The sequence below is a fragment of the Chiloscyllium plagiosum genome, chromosome 42, assembly GCF_004010195.1.
Source record: "Chiloscyllium plagiosum isolate BGI_BamShark_2017 chromosome 42, ASM401019v2, whole genome shotgun sequence".
Lineage (NCBI taxonomy): Eukaryota > Metazoa > Chordata > Chondrichthyes > Orectolobiformes > Hemiscylliidae > Chiloscyllium > Chiloscyllium plagiosum.
In genome coordinates, this window is record NC_057751.1 from 12,449,536 (window position 1) to 12,472,257 (window position 22,722).

The 22,722-nt window shown below is 40.9% G+C and overlaps 1 protein-coding gene and 1 long non-coding RNA gene across 3 annotated transcripts in view; one reads left to right on the forward strand and one right to left on the reverse strand.

The window, feature by feature from the left end:
• The window catches only part of LOC122543134 (secreted frizzled-related protein 1-like), a 109,008-nt gene that overhangs the window by 24,718 nt on the left and 61,568 nt on the right, over positions 1 to 22,722 (reverse strand). The window lies entirely within an intron of this gene.
• Positions 6,896 to 19,343, forward strand: LOC122543137. Its single transcript, XR_006309932.1, has 3 exons — positions 6,896 to 7,034; positions 14,440 to 14,670; positions 19,204 to 19,343. It is a non-coding gene; the product is annotated as an uncharacterized LOC122543137 (long non-coding RNA).

Consider the following 22,722-nt stretch of genomic DNA (forward strand, 5'->3'; position numbering starts at 1 on the left):
AGATCACATCTACCGTTCTGCCCTCATCAATCCTCTTTGTTACTTTCTCAAAAAACTCAATCAAGTTTGATTGGAAGGGGAGTAGCCAGTTCTCATACAAAACATTACATAGGACAAACAGGAAGACAGCTAACGATCCGTATCCATGAACACCAACTAGTCACGAAACGACACGACCAGCTATCCTTAGTAGCCACACACGTGGATGACAAGCAACATGTGTTCAACTGGGACAACACTACTATTATAGGACAAGCCAAACAGAGAACAGCCAGGGAATTCCTAGAGGCATGGCACTCATCCACAGATTCTATCAACAAACACATCGACCTGGACCCAATATACCGGCCACTGCAGCGGACAGCTGGAACTGACAACCTGAAGCAGCAGAGACAAACCACTATAAATGCCGGAGGAAACATCACAGAAGCACTTCACAGGAGGCTACCAAGCACTGAGGATGTCACCTAGACAGCGGACGAAACGTCTGCAACACAAATTCCCAGTTCTCATACAGCAGGTTTTCTAATTTCTTTTAGCTGCAGCAGTCAGAATCTGTTTGGGGTCTCAGAAGAGCTGGGGCTTCAGTAAATGATTCCCAGCTGTTACTTTCTCAAAAATCTCTCTTGATGTTGTTTCCTTCTGGATTGGATTACTACAGGTAAGAATCTTTGTCTGAATTTATGTTTTTGCCAAGAGTTTATGGGATGTTACTATATTGGAACAGTTGTGATGATGCTGCTTCTTTTGCAGAGTTATGTTGTCCTTGGCTTTTTTTTTCAAGAGGGCTTATAAAAGGCAGAGATTCTGATTTATCTGGGATAAGGGACTTCACTAAAGGCTAATAGATACTGCCGGCGGCAACAATCAGGGAAAAGGCTTGTAGGTTTTTTTTAAGCACTTGTACAATCAAAGGAGAGTGACCAGTTCTCCCACTTCAGTGTTTTAGCAAGCAGTTGGTTCAAAGTGACTGGTCAAATAAAGCTGCTGGGAGAAAAGGTTCACCGATTCAACAAATGTTTTTGGCTGAGTCTCTCTCTAACATCTTTCCTGCAAGAATCTGTGTTTGAATTTACCTTTTCTTTCCAAGGGCTATTTATGGGGATGTTGCAGGAAATTGGAACAGCTCCTTTGTTAAGTTGCAGGGATATCGTGTTGGTTGGTAGGTGTTATTCTAAATTCTGTTTCCTTTTGCTTGTGTTTCATTCAGTGGTATGTAAATAAGTTCTGTTTTACTTGAAGCCAAGTGGTTTGACCAGCTGCATCACTCCTGAAATATCCACCTCACATCTCCCTAAAACAACTATAAAAAGTTAGGGTCTGGGCTACCTTCCTGAAATGTTTTGAGGGGGTCTGCCCTGGTCTATAACACAGTTAATTAGTACAGGAACTGTCTCTATTATTCAGTTGAGTTTTCCAATGGTTGTTATTCTGAACTCCACTGTCTTTTCTTTGTTTTTTAACAATAGTGTTTAAATAAATTGTGATTTGCTTAACATCGAGTAGTTTGACTGTTGTTTCACATCTGGAACACACACTTCACATCTACCATTAAAATAAGAAAAATTTAGGGTCCAGGTTATCTTCTTAAAATATTTCAAGGGGGTCTGGTCTGGCCTATCACAAGATCCATTGGCCTTCAAGGCTGGAAGCATTAGGCCATCCTAGGTTCCTTTAGCTAATGACTTTCCAGCAAACCTTGCATGTGCTGTCAATTCAGAGTTGGTCTCAGGTCTGCTTATAACGGCACAGTTGTCATTGTCCAAAAGTTCACTGATACTGGCCCATCTCATGTGAGAATAGCCACTTGAGCTAAGTATTGGATAGTACTAGAGGTTATGTAATAATGTGACAGCAAATACTCTGAGAGAGGAGTGAACTTAAAGAGCATGAACACATGGAAGTGAGTGGAACACCATTCTTCAACAGCAGTGTAGATAGTGAATTCAGCAGCATAAATCAAATGTTTGCATTTTGTTCTGCAATGGTCTTTTTAATCGCTGTTTGTGATAATAAAGTTTGCATTTCAACACAAAAAGGAACAATTTAGTCAAGCAGACTGCAATTACTATCAGTTATCATTTCCCATGCTCCATAACCACTTCTAAATAGCCAGCTCAATGTCCCAAATTTCCTTCAGCAACCCAAGCAGCCCTACTCCTTACTTTAAAAAGATGAACATTTACTATTTCTGTAAATATGAACTGACAGTGGATGTATAGGGGAACCAGTGGATGTGGTGTATTACAGAAGGCTTACAATACGGTCCCATACAAGAGGTTAGTAAAACAAATTAGGCCACATTAGATAGGAATAATGTACTGGCATGGATTGAAGATAGGCTCACAGAATGAAAACAGATTTGGGATGAACATGCCATTCTCAGGTTGGCAGACTGTAAGCAGTGGGTGCCACAGAGCTTGGATCCCAGCTATTCACAATCTATATCAATGACTTTGATGCATCAATTAACAGTAATATTTACAAGTTTGCAGATGACATAAACTGGGAGAGGATACATGTGAAAATAATGCAAAGAAATTCAAGGGAATTAAAAGGGCAAAAATGAGGCAGATGAAATATATTATGGATTAGTGGTGGGGTGCAAAATATTTCTTAAACACCAAGAGATTGGACAAACTTGACATGTTATGAATTGAGGAGGTGATGAGACAGGTTGACGAAGGTCAAGCAGTGTATGTGGTGTACATGGACTTCAGCAAGGCATTTGATAGGGTTCCCCATGGTGGGCTCATTCATAAAGTGAGGAGGTATGGGATACTGGAAGATTTAGCTATCTGGGTTCAGAATTGCTTGGCTGACAGAAGGCAGAGAGTGGTTGTTGATGGAAAGTATTCTGCCTGGATGGCAGTGGTGAATGGTATCCCGCAGGGCTCTGTTCTTGGGCCCCTGCTCTTTGTAGAGTCATAGAGGTGTACAGCATGGAAACAGACCCTTCGGTCCAACCCGTCCATGCCGACCAGATATCCCAACCCAATCTAGTCCCACCTGCCAGCACCCAGCCCATATCCCTCCAAACCCTTCTTATTCATATACCCATCCAAATGCCTCTTAAATGTTGCAATTGTACCAGCCTCCACCACATCCTCTGGCAGCTCATTCCATACACAAGCCACCCTCTGCGTGAAAAAGTTGCCCTTTAGGTCGTTTTTATATCTTTCCCCTCTCACCCTAAATCTGTGCCCTCTAGTTCTGGACTTGCCGACCCCAGATAAAAGACTTTGTCTATTTATCCTATCCATGCCACTCATAGTTTTGTAAACCTCTATAACATCACCCCTCAGCCTGCGACGCTCCAGGGTAGTTTTTATAAATGACTTGGATGAGGCGGTTGAGGAGTGGGCTAGTCAATTTGCCAGTATCGAGGGGTATTGCAGGCTACAGCACAACATTGACAATATACAGAGCTGGGCTGAGAAATGGCAGATGGAGTTCAACCTGGATAAATGTGATGTGATGTGATGCATTTTGGAAGGTCGAACTTAAATACTGAATATAGGATTAAAAACAGGGTTCTTGGCCGTGTGGAGGAACAGAGGGATCTTGATGTTCAAGTGCATATGTCCCTCAAAGTTGCCACCCAAGTGGATTAGGTTGTTAAGAAAGCATATGGTGTTTTGGTTTTCATTAACAGGGCGATTGAGTTTAAGAGCTCTGAGGTTTTGCTTCAGGTCTACAAAACCCTAGTGGGACCACATGTGGAATATCATGTCCAGTTCTGGTCACCCTATTATCGGAAAGATGTGGAGGCTTTGGAAAGGGTGAAAAGGAGGTTTACCAGGATGCTGCCTGGACTCGAGTGCTTATCTTACGAGGAGAGGTTGACTGAGCTCAGTCTTTTCTGGAGAGAAGAAGGAAGAGAGGTGACCTGATCAAGGTGTACAAGGTAATGAGAGGCATGGATAGAGCCGATAGCCAGAGACTTTTCCTCAGGACAGGATTGACTGCCACGAGGGGTCATAAGGTGTTAGGAGGAAGATATAGAGGAGACATCAAAGGTAGGTTTTTTAAGCAGAGAGTTGTGAGCGCATGGAATGCGTTGCTAACTGTAGTGGTGGAAACAGAGTCATTAGGGACATTTAAGCGACTGCTGGACACGCACAAGGACAACAATGAATTGAGGGGAGCATAGGTTAGGTTATTTTATTTTAGGTTAGGATTAATGATTAGATTAGATTAGATTCCCTACAGTGTGGAACAGGCCCTTTGGCCCAACCAGTCCACACCGACCCTCCAAGAGTAACCCACCCAGACCCATTTCCCTCTGACTAATGCACCCAACACTATAGGCAATTTAGCATGTCCAATTCACCTGGCCTGCACATCTTTGGACTGTGGGAGGAAACTGGAGCACCTGGAGGAAACCCACGCAGACATGGGGAGAATGTGCAAACTCTACACAGACAGTCACCCGAGGCTGAAATCGAACCTGGGACCCTGGTGTTGTGAGGCAGCAGTGCTAACCACTGAGCCACCGTGCCACCCCTTTAATCTTCGGGACAACATTATGGGCCGAAGGGCCTATACTGTGCTGTACTTTTATATGTTCTATGAATTAAGTTCAAAGGACTTAGGTGTTTTTGTTCATAAGATACTGAAAGCTCACATGCAAGTGTAGCAAGCAATTAGAAAAGCAAATTATCTGCATGTCTTTATTAAAAGAAGATTTCAGAGAAGGGGTAAAGGTACCGTTTAAAAATACCTTTTTAAACTGGTGTCCAGAAACAGGGTGAGTTGCATCAGTAATTGGTTGCTTACTTTACTTTGAAGGCCTGAAGAAGAGTTACACCTGAACCATTGACGTCTCCACCTTCTGATGCTGCCTGGCTTGCTGTGTTCTTCCAGCTCCTGCTTGTCTAACTTTGTTTACTTAACAAATACTTTTCACTGTATCTTGGTACATGTGACAATTAATAAATCAAACCAAATCAAATTAAATCAATAGGTGGAGTTGGTTCAGTCATGCCAATCAAAACGCTTCTATTTTCTGGAAATGTGTTTAAAAGATCAATAATAAACTCTCATTTTGTGCAAATGGCATGAGGAGAATTTACCAAAATTTACACATTACTTCCTGTCCAAAGTCTATATCATGATTTCCTCACATTTAATGGAGAGCATTCAGATAAATTGGTTAGCTCCAGACAACATAATTACTGCAACAGAACCGTGCAAGTTTCAACCAATCAAATATTATCCTTGTATAAAGAATACTGTCTCACTGTACAGAAAATAAAAGCAACATGACACATTGCCAAAGTATCTCTGCCTTTGTCATTTTGATAGCAACTAAAACAAAGATCATGTTTCCTACCAATGAGACAAGTTACAGCCAGAACTGATTGCCCTGTTGTAAAACAAAACAGGCCTCCAACAAATCTCGGCCTGCATTAATTAATCAGTTCCATATTGACAGCACTGAATGGGTTGTGATATTGTATGGAATGAGTTGAAGCCATCTTGATCTTATGACTATAGCAAAGCAAGTTATTGAAAACAAGGCAGCATGCAACTGTTCAGATACAATCTTGCTTTGAGAACCAGTGCTGAGCAATGCCATTCACAAGTGAGTGTGTGTCCACGCACGCGTGTGCGGGAACTCCTAACATTAATCAGAAGGTGCAGCAACACATCCCAATCTCCCAAGTGTCTCAATTCCAGGTGACAATTCCCAAACTCTTAAGCCCTGCCCCCAACTGCACCCCACAGTTCATTAGATCCTGAGTAAATTTTACCCTGCAGCAAATAAACCAAGAAAGACAATGAGAAAGAATGTTGAAGTTTCAGAGTTTGCTTTGTGAACTCAGCAGTATTCTTTTGAACTGGATGACACAATGCTAATGTCATTATCCTTGCTTTTTTGATTGGTAAAATTCCTGGAAAAGGCTGCCTCCTCTTCCATCAACTTCCAAGGCATATTTGCTTTGGAGCAGTTTTACGGAAATATTGCACAAATGTGGGCATTTCCGAGAGCAACATAGTTTCCTTCATTTGTACTGAACTACATTTCTGCTCTCATTGTTTCCACCCACTTTTAGATGTGTGAGTTTGTCCTTTTCAAAAAGCAGAATATGAATCGGGTTTCTGTTTCTAGTTGGAAGGGAAAATCAGCTAAATTGCTTTCAAGTGGGCAAAATACTGATTTTGCAGTAGATGTTGTATGAAGAACTATGAGCCTTAGCTTCTGAAGACAGTCTCATTTTCAAAAACAAATATTCACTTTTCTTTAAAAGCAAAGTACTGCAGATGCTAGAAACCTGAAACAAATGACCGTTGCGCTGAAGAAACTTAGCAAGTCTGATAGCATTTGGGGAAAGAGGAACAAAGTTAATGTTTTGAACATTCTGAAGAAGTCAAGCCAGGTTCAAAATGTTAACTCTACTTCTCTTCACAGATACTCCCAAACCTGCCCACTGTTGCCAGTGTACTCTGCGTTTTCTTCATTTTTCTTTCAGTTGCTTCCTTGCCATCAGGAAGTACTGGGGAGGATTAAACTGTTAAATCAGTGACAGCTTGTAATAGTTGAAAGGAGCCCTCTGCCAATTTGTTCCAGTCTGTGTATTCCTTCCACTTGTGGCTGAATGAAGCTCCAAAGGGTGAAGCCATCGATGATCTCTTTTCACTGCTCATTCAGTCGTGAACATCAGCACTTGTCCGAGAAGGGAGGTGGTTGTGTCTTCACTCTCAGGTAATGTCACAGACAGTGTTACAATGAAAATTTATTTTTCTTCCCGTTGCAAAGACTTGCTAAGCCATGCAGCAGTTTTAGCATGACGGAGCTCTTGGTTTAGAAAACAAAACTCTCCTTTGTGTGAAGCATGCATCAAGTCCCATTATTGAGCAGTTCTTACGGTTGAATGTAGAAACTGTTTCCTTTCTAATGCAGCAATGAAGAGAGTTGAACCTTCTTCAGCATTTCAGAACCAGACAGAACTCATTTATGAAAGTCCCTCTATTTTGACAAACTTGGTTTTGCTTTTGGAGGCTGAGGCTGTCCGCAGAATGAGAGCAAGGTAGATTTCATTCCCTCTTGCTGAAGAGAACAAGGCACAGTGAGCACGCTGCTTTGCTTAGATTACAGATTTCTCCATGGTGGAATGAGCATTAACCTCACAAGCACTGTTCTTTCTAAGGACAAGTTAACTTTGTATTATTCTGAAATAGAAATGATTCAACTCCTGCAATTTCCAGTTCTTGAGTGACCACAAATGGAAAATCATAAAGACCCAATGTCCAGTATCTTGTCAATGTGAATATTCCTTCTTCATCCAGCTGTCTGTTATCCCACTTACATTTGAAATACCATAGTAGTACTCCCCTTCAACAGTATCTGCTGATGACATGATTCATCTGTGTTCATTAAACCTTTTGCAGCACTGCATCCAGATCCTTTGGACTTGGTTCCTGCCATTGAATTCCATAGGTATGTATCCCTTGTGCTTTCTGAGCTCATTTTGGAAGGATCTTTTGGCTCTCTCCAGGCACAGGACATTCCTCCCTCCTTTGTAGTATTCGAAAAGCATGGAGTCTGTGCTGACTCCTGTGTTGTACTATCCTTCACTATTCTGCAGATTAGATCGACTTTCTGCATAACTGCGAGCAGCAGCTCCAACCACAACCAAAGTATCCTGATGTTGGCCAAATGCATCAGCAGGGACCAATCAACAGAATAGTTAGCACTGTCTGGAGGGTGAACTTATAGAAACAGGCAGGTATTGCCAAACTAGCATGCTGCCTACACTGCAACCAATTGTCATGAGTTAATCACCCCCACTTTTAGGCACTGTTGAGTTTAGCCCCTGCAATCACTCTTTGTATTCCCATTTGTACCGTACGTTTATGTAATACAATTTCACATCTGTTTGTTGTTTTATGAATAAAGCTTGGACCTAACTCAACAAAAACAGCCAAGGAAGCCTACATGTAAGCAATGTTTCACAGTAACACAAAACTTTTACCACACCACATGAGCACTGCCTGTAACTAAGAGCAGTCATCATTTGCCTATGACAAATGATGATGGCTTTTTGTGGACAGTCATATCATCCATAGATGACTTGCAAATATGTTAATACAACAAAAAGAACCAGAATTAGGACTAACTACTGCAACTGAGCTCAGGAGAAATTACATTTCTCTAACTTGCATCATGACTCGGTTGATTTTTGTGCTTAATGGAAACTTCTTCCTGCAATACAAATGACTGGCATTTTCCTTGACATAACTCATCAGATCAGAATTTGGTACATTGATCTATTTTTTTAATAGGAACATAGGATGAGTAAAGTAATAACTGGTTGCTTCATCTCTTCCTTATGGCTGTGGCAATGTCTTGCTGTGATGATTAAACCATTGAGAATTAGCTGCAATTCTGAATTGAGGAAGTTGTGGCAGAATTTCCCTGTCTCACATTTGTTCAACATTTCTCTGTCTCCACATAGATAACAGACCAAGTGACAGAGTAGCACAAACCCTGAACTGGAGACATGTTGGGCTCGATTATGATAGGAAAATACTGATGAGGGCTCACGGATACCAGCTTCTCATGACCACTCACCAGCAATTAGGCACAAAATTAGAGCTGTTGCAGTTCATGTTTTCATGTTCCTCTGTGAGCTTTGGGTGGGATTGCAATGCAGATTCACCAGAAGGGTACTTGGGTTGTGTGAATTAATTTTTCTGAAAATGTGTTGCTGGAAAAGCGCAGCAGGTCAGGCAGCATCCAGGGAACAGGAGAATCGACGTTTCGGGCATAAGCCCTTCTTCAGGTTCCTGAAGAAGGGCTTATGCCCGAAACATCGATTCTCCTGTTCCCTGAATGCTGCCTGACCTGCTGCGCTTTTCCAGCAACACATTTTCAGCTCTGATCTCCAGCATCTGCAGACCTCACTTTCTCCTGAATTAATTTTTCACCCAGAGAAACAGATACATTTAATGACTCTCCTTAAGCATTGAAAATTCTTTGCAATCTTTTACTTTATCAATGTACAGCACAGAAAGAGGCTGGTGTGTTGATCCCATGGTGTATTTTGACTGCACCCAATCCTGCTGCCTCTCTAACTATGTCTTTCGCCATTCTCCTGCAACCCTTCCATTCCTTGGTGCTTTGTATGCATTAATCCTCAACTGGGACAGTTTTTCAATAACGTGTCAGCAAAATGATGTTCCAGAAAATAACTAGTGACATAAATAGGGAAATAACAGACTACGCTGAGATAAATCTTAGTCTATAAGAGTGCTGTAACCTGTCAGAGTTACCATGGAGCAACAACTCTCATTACTCTGGTAAAATCAATGTAATGGGCATCCACTTTCTTTAGCAGCTTCTCAAGTTTTGTTTTCATTTAAGTATTACTGAACTTTTGAATTTGGTATTACTTCACTTGACAAATTTGAGCTTTTACTGAAATAACTCCAAAGAAGCCAATATCCCATTACCAAGTCTCCTTTTATTTACACGTGGAAAGACCTTTACAATGGTACAGCCTTTTTAGAGTCAACTCTTAGAGTGTCAGGATGTCTGACACTCTTGTTTTAATCTGTCAGCTAGGGCTCCATGAGTGGACAGGGTTAACAGCCCCAATCAGGGACCTCATATTCTGTGAGGTCAACCTGCATGACCTTGTTACAATTACTACACTTGCTGTGTAAGAATATAGAAGATTGTTATTCTATTCAATTAAGTTATTTTAAATTAATATTTACAGTTATATTGCAGCCTCTAAAGACATCTCTTTCAGAGTTACCAGCACCCATCCCTTCCCAAAGTACTTGCATTGCTGCGGGATAATCATGTTGAGTTGCTTCTGCCAACTCATGTCTCACCAATCTATAATACATGCCAAATTGTTCCAAAAGGTTAAATTGGAAAGTCAAAATTCCATGTGTTGGCTGGGGGAATATGAGGTAGGATGGATGTAATTTTGAGAGTAAAATAGGAAATTAAGAAATCTGGACACTGAGCTCCCTCAGCTTTTCTATTTCTCTGCTTCTTGAAACCCTCACCATACAGATTGGATGCAGGGAAGATATGGTCCCTCTGCTGGACATATCCAGAACAAGGGGTCATGATATGAGATTCCTGTCTAGATCATTTAAGACTGTGATGACGAGAAATCTCGTCACTTGAGTGATGGTGAATATGGGGAATTCTCTAACACAGAAGGCTGCATAGGCTAGGTCACTGAGTATGTTTAAGAAAACAGAAGATCAATTTCTACAGCCTAAAGGCATCAGGAGGCAGAAATATGACATTGAGACAGAAAGATCAGGCACAATCCCATTGACTAGCTGAATGGGCATTTTGGGCCAAGTGACTTACTCTAGCTTCTATTTCTATCCATGTGGTAAATGACCTATGCTGGCTCTGGGTTAATCAACAAATTGATCTTAAATTTCTTATCCTTGTTTGCAAATCACTCCACAGCCTCATCTTTCTGGCTCCATCTTGAATCTCCCCATTGCTGCTCCCCTTCCTGAGAAACCTATGCTCATTTAAATTAGCCTCTTACGAGTTCCATTGTTTAACTCAGGTTGCCAACTCTGGCTGGACATATTCCGGGATATGTTGGTAGAAATGGTGTCACAGGAAACTCCTGGAAGCAACATCATGGGAAAGCCACCTTGTGGGTACATGAGTACCTCCACTGTTGGGAACATCAGTTGAAAGACAGGGCTGTACCCCCAAATGGGCACTACAATGCAATCTGCTAACCTAAAATGGCAAGCTTTTGCAATGAACCGGGCAACAAATTGGGTTTCTTAGCCACAACTTCCCATTGAATTGATCCTGTGTGTGGCTTCACATGAAGCTAAAAGGCCTTGTTCCACAGAGTGGGAGCTGCCATGCAGAGGTATTGAAAAATAACACACATCAAAGAAATTCAGAGGGAGGTGGTGATGAAAGTGATAATCTCATTGGAATAGTGATCCAGAACCTAAATTCAATATTCTGGGGTATGGGTCTAATCCCACATGGCAGATAGTGGAATTTGCTTTCAATAAAAATCTGGTAGAAAAAGTTAACCACGTAGCATAGAATCCCACAAATAGCCATTCAGTAAGGAAATCTTGTGGGTTTACCTGGTCTATTCTACATGTGACCCCAGACACACAGCAATGTAAAAAACTGTTAACTGCCTACCTGGCAGTTAGGGCAAGCAATAAGTGCTGGCCTAGCCAGTGATGTCCCATTCCCTGAATAACTTTTTTGAAAAGTGGGTATGTGCAACAACACTTTGATGAGAAATGGATGATGCAATTTTTCTTCGCTTGAGGTGATGAGAGAAGGAGCGATAAGGGGAAATAATTGGGAGCAGTGATTGTGGACAGCATAAGCAAAGGGAGCACTGAGGGAGCACATACCTATAGATGTGCATATGCAGTGTCTGCTGCCTGTATTAAAGATAAGTGCTGACCAAACAAACATAGACGAGAGCTCCCGTTCACCCTCCCCTTTCCCCTGCTCCCTTTGTAATTGATGTTGCAGTTTACAATGATGTTGTCACCTACACGTGCAGGAAGGATGCTGGCAAGCAAGGGACGAGGTGAATTCCAATCTGTCAGAATGCTTTTATTAACCAGCAGAAGATTGATGCTCTTTCGGGTTTTCTCCCTGTCAACCCTATTTCTAATTGCTGCAGCATTTGTGGATGTAATTTCAGCTGCTCAGGCTCTAAGATCTGGAATTGTCTCCCTCTCTACTTCACTTTCTCATTTTTCATTGTCTGAGCTGATATCTCCTTTTGTGGGTCAGAGTCACATTTTGTGACAAAAGTTTCTGTGAAGCATGCTTTATTAAATTGAAGCCGCCATCTCAGTCGAAGCATTGATAGCAAGGGTGAACAACACCGTTGTTGAAATGGAAAGAAAATAACCAGAAAATATGAGAGAAAAAGAAAAGGAGACTTTGTAAATGTGTTTGAGATTGTTTGGTTGGCACTCCAGCAGCCAATTTTCACAAAGCAAGCTGCTGGAATTAATAATGTGATCATAGAACACATGCTCAACATGCATTGAGCATTGTGTGATTGTTAATACTCGATTCAGAAAACAAGGAACCTGGTATATTCTCTAAGAAACTGAAAAGACAGTGAGATTGCATTGTCGAATATCAGAAAACAAGCTAAGATTTGAGGCAAAGTGAGAAAAATATCCAACTGAGATGCTTGTTAAGTTATCCAAAGCTTTGATCTTCATCGTACTCCAGGCTAGAGAACAGCTTTCACAAGTGGAGCAGTTCCCACATGCCTCAAGAATGAAAGAGAACAGGAATCACAATGAAAAATACCAGATCCTCTTTTTCTCGACAAGCCTAACTCAGAGGGCAGAAGTTAAAAAAAGGGAGTTCTTGGAAATAAATGTACAGATGATGTGCTGAACCTTTATCTTGGAGAATACAAGACAAGTCAGACCAGTATGTCTCCTTCTCCAGATTCACTGATTCTTTTCTTCCTCTCACCCGGCTCCAGTGCCTTGTCTGAATGTGCATGCTTCAATTTTGAATTTAGACAGATATTAAATAAGCCTGTTTGACAGTGGAAGCTTCGCTGCTGAAGTACTACTAGTATTGTCTGCTATGTGTCCATAATGGCCTCATTCCATATTATGAGTTGTGCTATGATTCCAAAGCTGGTGCCATTCATGGCTTTCTATTCATTTGCCTGTGTAATATACAACATGACACTTGTATTCTGAGGTTAGGAATGAGACATACACATAAACGTATTTACATACTTGTGTTCTTGTTGAGTTGGAAATCATGACGTTTATGTACAAGACTAACAATTTACACCTCAACAATATCGCAGACTTGGGTTGGTTCTATGCTGATTGATACACCTGCATTTCCCAGGAGACATTCAACAGGGACATGACAAAGGGTATATTAATGAGGGGATGCCCCTGGTGCTGAAGCTCAATTGACAGGCCTATGGAAAAGAGAATTCACCAAGTGACAACATTTTAATGAATCACATTAATCATCAGGCAACTGAAGAATGTTGAATTGTGTCCCCTAACTTTGGCACTCAACTACACTCAGTCCTGTTTGGTCAGGCTCAATACTCTGTTACACATCCTCAGTGAACTTCACCTGATGTAATCACTTAAAGTCCACAGTGATATCAGGGATTCATTCTTGCCATGCTTTTAATAAACTACATATTTTATTATTTATAGTACTATTATTTATTATTTAGAAAATGGAAGAAGAATTCAACTTCAAATTCAATGACAGAAGTAGATCAATCAGCCATTGTAAATTTCACTCACTTGGTTTCTCCACTGCTGTCAATGGACAGGGCAGTTTGCTCGATGTATATAAATACACACCAATGGCTGTTTTTGTACCCATGCCAAGGTCAGGTTTCACCCAAAAATACATTTTTATTGCTCAAAAATATGCAATGTAGTTTTTGTAACAAAGTGGAAAAGCATGCTGCATTTCCAGACAAAAATGAGCATTCTGAAGTATTTCTCTGCTGCAAACTTAGACTCATAGAGTCATAGAGATGTACAGCATGGAAACAGACCCTTCAGTCCAACCCGTCCATGCCGACCAGATATCCCAACCTAATCTAGTCCCACCTGCCAGCACCTGGCCCATAGCCCTCCAAACCCTTCCTATTCATATACCCATCCAGATGCCTCTTAAATGTTGCAGTTGTACCAGCCTCCACCACATCTCAATTTATGTGGCTTTCTTGAATGGAATTGTTGCCTGGCAGAAGGAAGCACTGCCAATTCATTCAGAGCTCTGAGCAATTTCTGAATTGTTATGGAAGGGTGTGCAGGGGAGGATCATTTACAAGAAAAACTATAATAAAAAGGGCAGTATGATCCATCTGAAAAAATGCCAAATTAATGTTTCTGTGATATGAAAAAACATTTATGATGAAGGTTGAATTGTGAGTGGATGGAAAACAATTGCATACTGTGATGGAAAGCTTTCAACAGTAATATTACGCAAGTTATTCATTGAAAATGGCAATTTATTGCATCACTGAAGGTACTGTACCATTTTTATAAAGAGGGAAGTGACTTCTGAAGCAGCAGTTTTCAAAATGGCTGAACATTTACATAACTTCACCTGACAATTTACAAGGCTATCAGAATGGAGTCAGAGTTTCTCAAATCAATCCACAGACACAGTCAAACTATCTGAATGTAAATGGCCCATTCCCGAAACCATTCACAAATATCTAGACATATTCATTTGTTGAGACAGGCAGGAACAAGCCATTAAACTCAATCACCTTGGGCAGCAGACCCTGACTTGCAAGTAAACGCTGTGGCCCTGAAATGAAGGTTTCCCAACTTGCTCTGACTGTATCTGGTAACTGACTAATTTGTGAATGAATGTCATGCGAATCAGTAAGCCAGCTCTTTGTGTTTTAAGATACTGCTGCTTTTCCACAGTCAGAGACCAGAAAGACTTCAAGTGGGTGACAGCAGAAAGGGCACTTGCAGTCTCGTTGATTCTCTCTGCAACCATCCTAAAAAGTTTGTATCCTGCTTCTCTATGGCAAGCTAACCACCAGGCTGAATTTTCAACATTAAGCAAGCAGTTGCTGACTCTGCAACAAAGGACAGATCATCCATCAACCTTTCCAATCATCCTGCTGCATAATCCAGAAGATCACAAAGTCGGTATGTAATTATCCTAATCATCAATCTACAGGATGGCTTTACTTTGTGAGCCTTACGCAATTTAACTCACTCTCCCTCATTGTAACAGGTGTATGTCATGTTAAGTACAACAAATAGTATTGCCTTTTCTTTGGGAACTGTCAAAATAAATCGCAGCACTTCATCACTTAAACAGTCATTGAATTGGCAAGCAAATTATTTTAAAGACACCAGCTGCAGTCAATTCAGATTTGTCAGCCGTTCTATCACCCCTCACCTGGACTGAGTAATAGATTATGAGGAGACAAAGAGGATTGATTTGTTGATTACTTTTCACTTTTATTTTCCAAACGTAACACAAAAATTGGCATTCTTGAAAAACTCATCAACTAAAACCTTTTCAGTCCTTCATTCAGCTGATCAAGTGAACTCTTGGTACAAGAATTTGAAACTTGTTAAAAAATCAATTTTCCACCTATGTTTGCTTTCTTCATGGTCCACGAACAGTGACTCATGCTGGGGCTTGATTCTACAGGTGTTGTTCATAGTCCATTACCTGCCAGATATTCTCAACATTGAACAATCAGTTGGATTATTCAGTGTTCAGCATCTGGGGCTTCACAACCAAGTCCAATCATGTCCTCAGCTGACATCCACACAGTGGTGTATTACAGCAAGGAGATACTGGATGTTCTTCAGGAGAGGAGATTGATCCTTCTGGTATGGACTTGAAATAATAGTCAAGGCAAGAGGAATGATCATTTGTAAAAACTAAGTAATTAATTCAGCAGCAGTGAATGTTAATGCAATCCCTTCACACAGTCAAATACTAAATAATCCCTCCCACCTATACTGTCCCAAAAATGCAACCATTTAATTACATATTTCAAAGGATAATTTCCTACACAGCGACAAACTGATTCTTTTTATGTGATTTGTTGACACTAGGGAAAACTCAGTTCACTTTTTCACTTAAGTGATGTCAAAAGTTGGCACAAGAATTTGTAACAAACTGCCCCATGGCACACAGGAAAGAGATGTCACTGCACTCTGGGTTGGTTTGAAATTCCCTTCCTTGTATTTTGAAAAAGGCCATCAACAAATGTAAATAAATCAGATGAAGTTCAGATAGCAGATACAGAAATGTCATATTTACTGATTTGCTTCCAGTGAAGCAGAGAACCTTTTCAACCCAATTGAGTTTGATGTGATATCCAACTCAAGTCCCTGCAAGCAAGTGAAGTAGTCTGCCAAATATTTCATTTTGGTGTGTCCCTTTAAAGTGTGATTGAAAATATAAAATAATATTAAAAAGGCTGCTAGAGTCCATCACAAACTCCTTGCAATACTTATTTCTTGAAAGGGGCCAAGACAGTGAACTGTTGTAGTCAAGGTACTTTTGGACTCTTTCCATCTCAGAGGAAATCTGGAATCACTTTTCAGCCCCTTAAATATAAATTTTGTCCTGTTGTCGGAATCACTTAGAAGTCTGCAAGATAATGGTGTCAGAAATATTGATTTTCGATAATATTGGGATGCCTAGCTACTGCTTTGAAGACTGTTTCATACTGCCTTTTCTGCACTATATCAGTATGTTGATAACTATCTCTGTTGGTTTCTCCTTTTCCTGAATCAGCAAATTATAACATTCTGCGTGCTTGGAAAGGTCAATGTGATCTTTTGTTCCTAGTAAGGAGAAGTAATCAAATCCATACACAATCAGTAATGATTGATGTCTTTATTTTTCTCATATTTCAACCCATCAATTCATCAGTTGGCATCTGACCATCTTATTCCAAGGCTTGCCACTGCTGGTAATCCGCATGCGAGCATTCCAGGCCTCTTATGATATTTTGTTCATTTGTTCACCTTCCTTGTGGGATTCACGGAGTTTACATTCAGATTAGCTCCCATTGTCAGCTCAATAACAGCAACTTAATTTCTCTATTTAGCAAGTAAACAAGAGAGTTCCTCCACTCTGTGACTAACATGCTTGAAACATTGGGCTGAATCTTCCCTTTTTATGTGTAAGTGTCCATTTTGGTGAGCTCATGGACAGTTTCCGTCCACACGAGCTGGGGACTTGTCTCGTGCGATCATCCAAAACTACCTGTCCCAACCCTCGCATCCAATGCCGGCTTCTTTCTGCCACTCACCATAGCCGGAATATCCTGGAACAAAGCAGCATTGCTATTGACAGCGCTGTCTTTCAAAGGCCATTGTGCACTCAGCTAAGTGCTAACAGTCCGCCCACCCCTGCACAACGCCCAACATCGGCACCAGATGTAGTAGATAAGGGGAAATTGAAAGAGGAACATCCGCTCTGCTATCTGGAGTAATGACAAGCAGCAGAGCAAGAGAGTCATTGATCTTCTCTACTCAACCACCACCCTCTATCTTCTTTCAGCTAGCCAATTTCTGATCCAAACCGCTAATCATTCTCAATCCCATGCCTCCGTATTTTGTGCAATAGCCTACCATGGGAAACCTTATCAAACGCCTTATGGAAATTCAGCTATGGAGCATGGAAAGCTTCAACAGCTGAGTCCAATAAAAATTTTGAGAGATTCATTTCACAACCATGTCCTGTTACACGAAAGAAGCATGATGCTCAAAAGTCCTGGACTTGACCTGACCCAAATGAAACAATAGTTGTGTGGGCCCTAAAATGACCTTAGATCCATTGGTCAATTCAGACCACATCTGCTGTATGCTGCATTTGCTCCTCCGACACAAGGACTTCAAGGTCGATTCTTCCTCAGATTCTTCTCACGATATTCTGAGTTTTCTTTCTTCACATATCACACTTGTTCTCAACTGCAAAAAAAGTTTCAAAGAGGCAACCTCAAGATGCACTCCCACCTTCCCAGTGCAATCTTGTCCTCTCAATTCATCTCTACAGTCCACTACTCTCAGACATTTGCTCTTTTTTTTGAACTTGCCACTTCTGAAACATTCCCATGCTTGTTAAACAAGGATTAATTAATTTTTTAAAACAAGTCAATTTAGGTGTGGAGAGCAAAATAAAATTTAAAACAGCATTTAAATGTACACCTGCTTTGGAAGAGGGCAATTCCGACAAACAATTTATGATGCATTTTTAGTGACAGAAACAAAGCATGTTCTGACTGTATAGCATGAAGCTGAAAGGATTTGAAAGCTAAATGTGTCCATAGCATAGTCATACTGAACTATTCAGACATTGATAAGAGCCAAGGATTTTGAACAGACAATGAGCAGCAGAGTCATTGTGAAGACACATTTATATTCAAAGTCTGGCTTTTGGAATGCTGAAATGAAAATCCACTGGTACAAAAAATATACCTTCTTGATGGTATCTTGTATTTAAATCATGTTGAGCAGTACTTAGGATGGAAGATTTTTCAACAGATGCTTTTGAAGTTTATTATTTGTCCAGCTGGTGTTGAAGAATTGAAACTGTTCATATTTGCATCAGGACAATAAATGTAAGCATTGAATCACCAATACACAATGCAACAAAGCAGTAGTTTGCAGCACTGAACATGAACATTAACATCATTTTTAACACCCTAATGATTAAAACTTCACATTCCAAATGCATCTGTCGTCTTTAAACTTGAGATAACTGACATCAACTCTTTTTTTCCCTCACTTTAATGCTTAAGCCTTTGTTCCATTCATAATCACATTGCTATTTATGTGCAGCACTTCCAAATGCAGAGCTGCTATCTTGTTAGTTATGAGTCCTTCCCTTTATGTGTAACCTCCAAGTGAGAGTTGGATCACTGTAGGTCTGAATTGACCAATGGATCTAAGATCATTTTAGGGCCCAGACAACTATTGTTTCATTTAGGTCAGGTCAAGTCCAGGACTTTTGAGCATCGTGCTTCTTTCGTGTAACAGGACATGGTTGTGAAATGAATCTCTCAAAATTTTTATTGGACTCAGCTGTTGAAGCTTTCCATGCTCCACAGCTGGATAAACTAAATATTTGTTCTTTTCCTGGTGCCGTGCCACCTGCTGAGGCTGTCAAGCTGGAGGAGTAGAATTAACATGCACAGGCGAAATAAAGAGCTGCTGTACAGCCCCACCAACTTAATGGACTGTATCTCTGCACTGTGTTGACCTGCCACATGTTGTTAACGTCTGCTTACTCTTCTTTCAAGCTCATTCAGCCAGACTTGGTTCTCATCTCTTACTGATTAAAATAAAAATTTCAAATGAAAAAGAAGAAATGTCACTCACTGATAACTTGATATAGTAAAGAGTTGCAGTTTGTGCCAATTGCTGAAAGAAATTAACTGAAGTCTTAGTGAACCTGTAAAATAGCAATTTTTGTTCATGCAACATGTTATAAGTCGAGAATATATAAGACCAAGAGCTTTTATTTGCCCTTGAACTGGAGGCAGATGGGAGTGACAGGGGCTGCAATACAGGACAATGTAAATAAAACAACTCACCTCTGAGACAAAATTCTTCTTTCACCTTCAACATCCAATTGATTTTCTTTGTAATTTCTCTTTTGTCACTTTATTTCATCAATGTTACTGATATTATTTGCTACCTCTCAAGCTCTAACCACAATATTACCTGCATCCTCAATGTGACGAAAATTAAAATACTCTGACTGACACTTTGATGAAAGACTTCAAGCAGCACAAGAGAGGAGCTGCCTTCTGCAATTGGCATCTGTTTACGTACTGAACAGAAGCAGACTGGTGAGTACGGATAAGTTTTCCTCATACTCTAATTATAGTAAATAGGTTCTAAAGTTGTCAAATGGTTGGTCAGCTCAGCCAAGTGCAGTGTACATTATGTAGTATGTGCGAAGTTATGGAGCTGCCGTGTCCCAGTCACATCTGCAGCTGCACAAGCATGAACTTTGGGTTTCAAGCTTGAGCAGTGGCTGAATTCACTGTTGTGGATGGTATATTTAGAGAAGTGGTTCCACCAAATGGTAGGCAGCAAGAGGATGGGTAACCATTAGGTAGGCATTGCAGGAGTCCTCTGAGTATTACCATGCTTGCTAATTGATGTTCAATTTTGGGTGATGTTATAGTCTGAGGGCATCAATGTGACTCCAGGATAGTATGTTGCCTATCTGGTACCAAGTAAATGCTACAGGTTATTCTTCTGAAGTGTGGGTGATCAACCAGCGGTCATGGTTCAGGTTGGCACCAATGACCTAGGTAGGAATGGGAATGAAGATCTCAAGATTACCTCCAACCCCACATGCTATTGTCCTTCAAGAAATGAGTGATGAACACTGACCTTGGGGAGGGTTTAAACTAGATTGGCAGGGGGTTGGAACCTGAAGGCACATTCGGACCAAAAGATGAAAGGAAGAAACTAACCAAGTGTCTCTGAGAAAGGAAGCAGAGGCTAAAAAATATATAATACAAAAGGTGAACAGTATTAAAAGGTATATGTAAGGCATATAGTGAATAAAGTCAGTGAGCTGAGGGCACAGAGAGACATAATGCAGTTGGGTGTAGTATCATTATGGAAAAAGACAAAGATAGAATAGAAGTAAAATTTCTCAATTGGGTCATTGTAAACCTGAGGAAGGGCATGTGCCCGAAACGTCGAATCTCCTTTTCCCTAGATGCTGTCTGACCTGCTGTGCTGTTCCAGCAATAAAGTTTCATCATTGTAAACTTTACCAAGCTGGCAAATATGGTCTCGCTACAATAACTTGAAAGGAATTCAGTGACAAATCAGTGAGAAGCATTCAAAAGTGAGATTCTACACGCACAGTGTTGACATACTCTCCCAAAGAAAATGAATGGTCCTGCCAATCCTACAGTCCCCTGCTTATCCAGAACCACACAAAGTCAGGTGAAGCAGAAGAATAGAGCTTAAGACAATCTTAAAAATATGTTTGGAAGCTTTATGGAGTATAGAAAGTACAGGGGTGGATTCAAAAGGGAAGTTAGGAGAGCAAAAAGAGGATACGGAAATGTATTGGCCCATAAAATTCAGGAAAATCCAAAGATATTTTATCAGTACAATCAGTGAAAGAAGATGATTAAGGAAAGGATTGGGCTACCAGAGACGTACACGGTAACTTCAAGTCAGAGAGTCATACAGTACAGAAACAGACCCTTTGGTCCAACCAGTCGATGCCAACCATAACCCCAAACTAAACTAGTCCCACCTGCCTGTGCTTGGCCCATATCCTTCCAAACATTTCTTATTCGTGAACTTATCCAAATGTCTTTGGATAAATATACTCGCATCCACCACTTCTTCTGGAAGTTTATTCCAGCCATAAACCAACCTCTGTGCCAAAAAACGTGCCCCCTAGTCTTGAAATCCCTCACTTTAGGGAAAAGACACCTGCCATCCACATTATCTATACTCCTCATGTTTTTAGAAACTTCTAAAAGAAGTTCTGTAAAGACACCTCTCAACCTCCTACTTTCCAATGAAAAAAAGTCCCAGCCTCTCCTCATAACTTAAACCCTCTATTCCAGGCAACATCCTGGTCAACCTTTTCTGAACCATTTCCAGCTTCATAATATCTTTCCTGTAATAGGGCGACCAGAAGGGGTCACACTACTCCAGAAGAAGCCTCACATTCTTTTGCCTATGTTGCCTGTGTTCTGATGATGCCACCTTCCAAAATAGTACTGCCCATGGCTTGCTTCTTCCATGATGGTGGTTTTCCAACCACTGTGGTCGACAGGGGCTTCAACCACATCCAACCCATCACCGTGCTTCCAACCTTTCCATCACTCACAACAGGTGAGTCCTGTTGTCCTCACCTTTCATCCCACCAGCCTCAGCATTCAAATGATCATTCTCTGCTATTTCAGACAACTTGTGTGCATGAGATGGGCCAAATAATTGTGGGCTGGTCAGTTTGGCCTTGGTGATGGGCAAATTTCTGGAATAAATATTGAGAGATGGGATTAAACAATTACTTGGAGAGGATGGATAAATTCAAGATAATCAACCTGGTTTTGAAAGGAAGGCTTCATCTTGCGAAAATTAATCCTTTTTTCAGGGCGTCACAAGGAGAGTTGATGATGGTAGTGTAGCAGAAGTTGTCTGCATGGATTTTAGTGGGACATTTGACAATGTCTCACATGGTAGACTGGTCAGAAAAAGCAAAGCCCATGGGATACAGAGGAACATGGCAATTTGGATCCAAATTGGCTCAGTGACAGAATATTAAGGATTAGAAGCATGTTTTTATAAATGGGAAGCGGTGTTCAGAGGTGTTTACAGGGTTCAGTGTTAGGGCCCTTGCCTTTTGTGGGACATATTAATGATTTAAAGATATATATGGGAGGTATATGCTTGGGAAATTTGCAAATTACATAAAAATGGGCTCAGGTCAATGATAGTGAAGTTCGACATCAATGGTTTGATAAAACAGCAGAACAATGGCAGGTGGAATTCAGTCTGGAGAAGCGCAAGGTTATGCATTTCAGAATGGCAAATGAAATAAGGGAATACATAATACATGGAAGGGTATTGAGAGGTTTGGAGGAATTGAAAGATCTTGAAGTACATGCACAAAGGTCTGTGAAGGTGGCAGAACATGGAGATAAGGAGATAAAGGCTTCACATGGGAAGCTTTCCTTTAATGGGCGGGGTACTGAATACAAGATCAGGGATGTTATGCTGAAACTATATGAAAGACATGTTCAGCTCCAACTGTGATATATTTGCCCCAGAGAAAGTAAAAGGGAGATTGACAAAAATATTGCTAGAGCTTAAAAAGTTTAGATATGAAGAAAGATTGGATAGGCTTTGTTTACTTTTCTTTGAACAGAAGAGGCTGAGGAGTGACTTAACACAACGGCTGGAGGAAGAGCACCTCATCTTCCACCTAGGAACCCTCCAACCACAAGGGATGAACTCAGATTTCTCCAGTTTCCTCATTTCCCCTCCCCCTACCTTGTCTCAGTCCCAACCCTCAAACTCAGCAATCTTCCTAACCTGCAATCTTCTTCCTGACCTCTCCGCCCCCACTCCCACTCCGGCCTATCACCCTCACCTTGACCACCTTCCACCTATCGCATTTCCAACACCCCTCCCCCAAGTCCCTCCTCCCTACCTTTTATCTTAGCCTGCTGGACA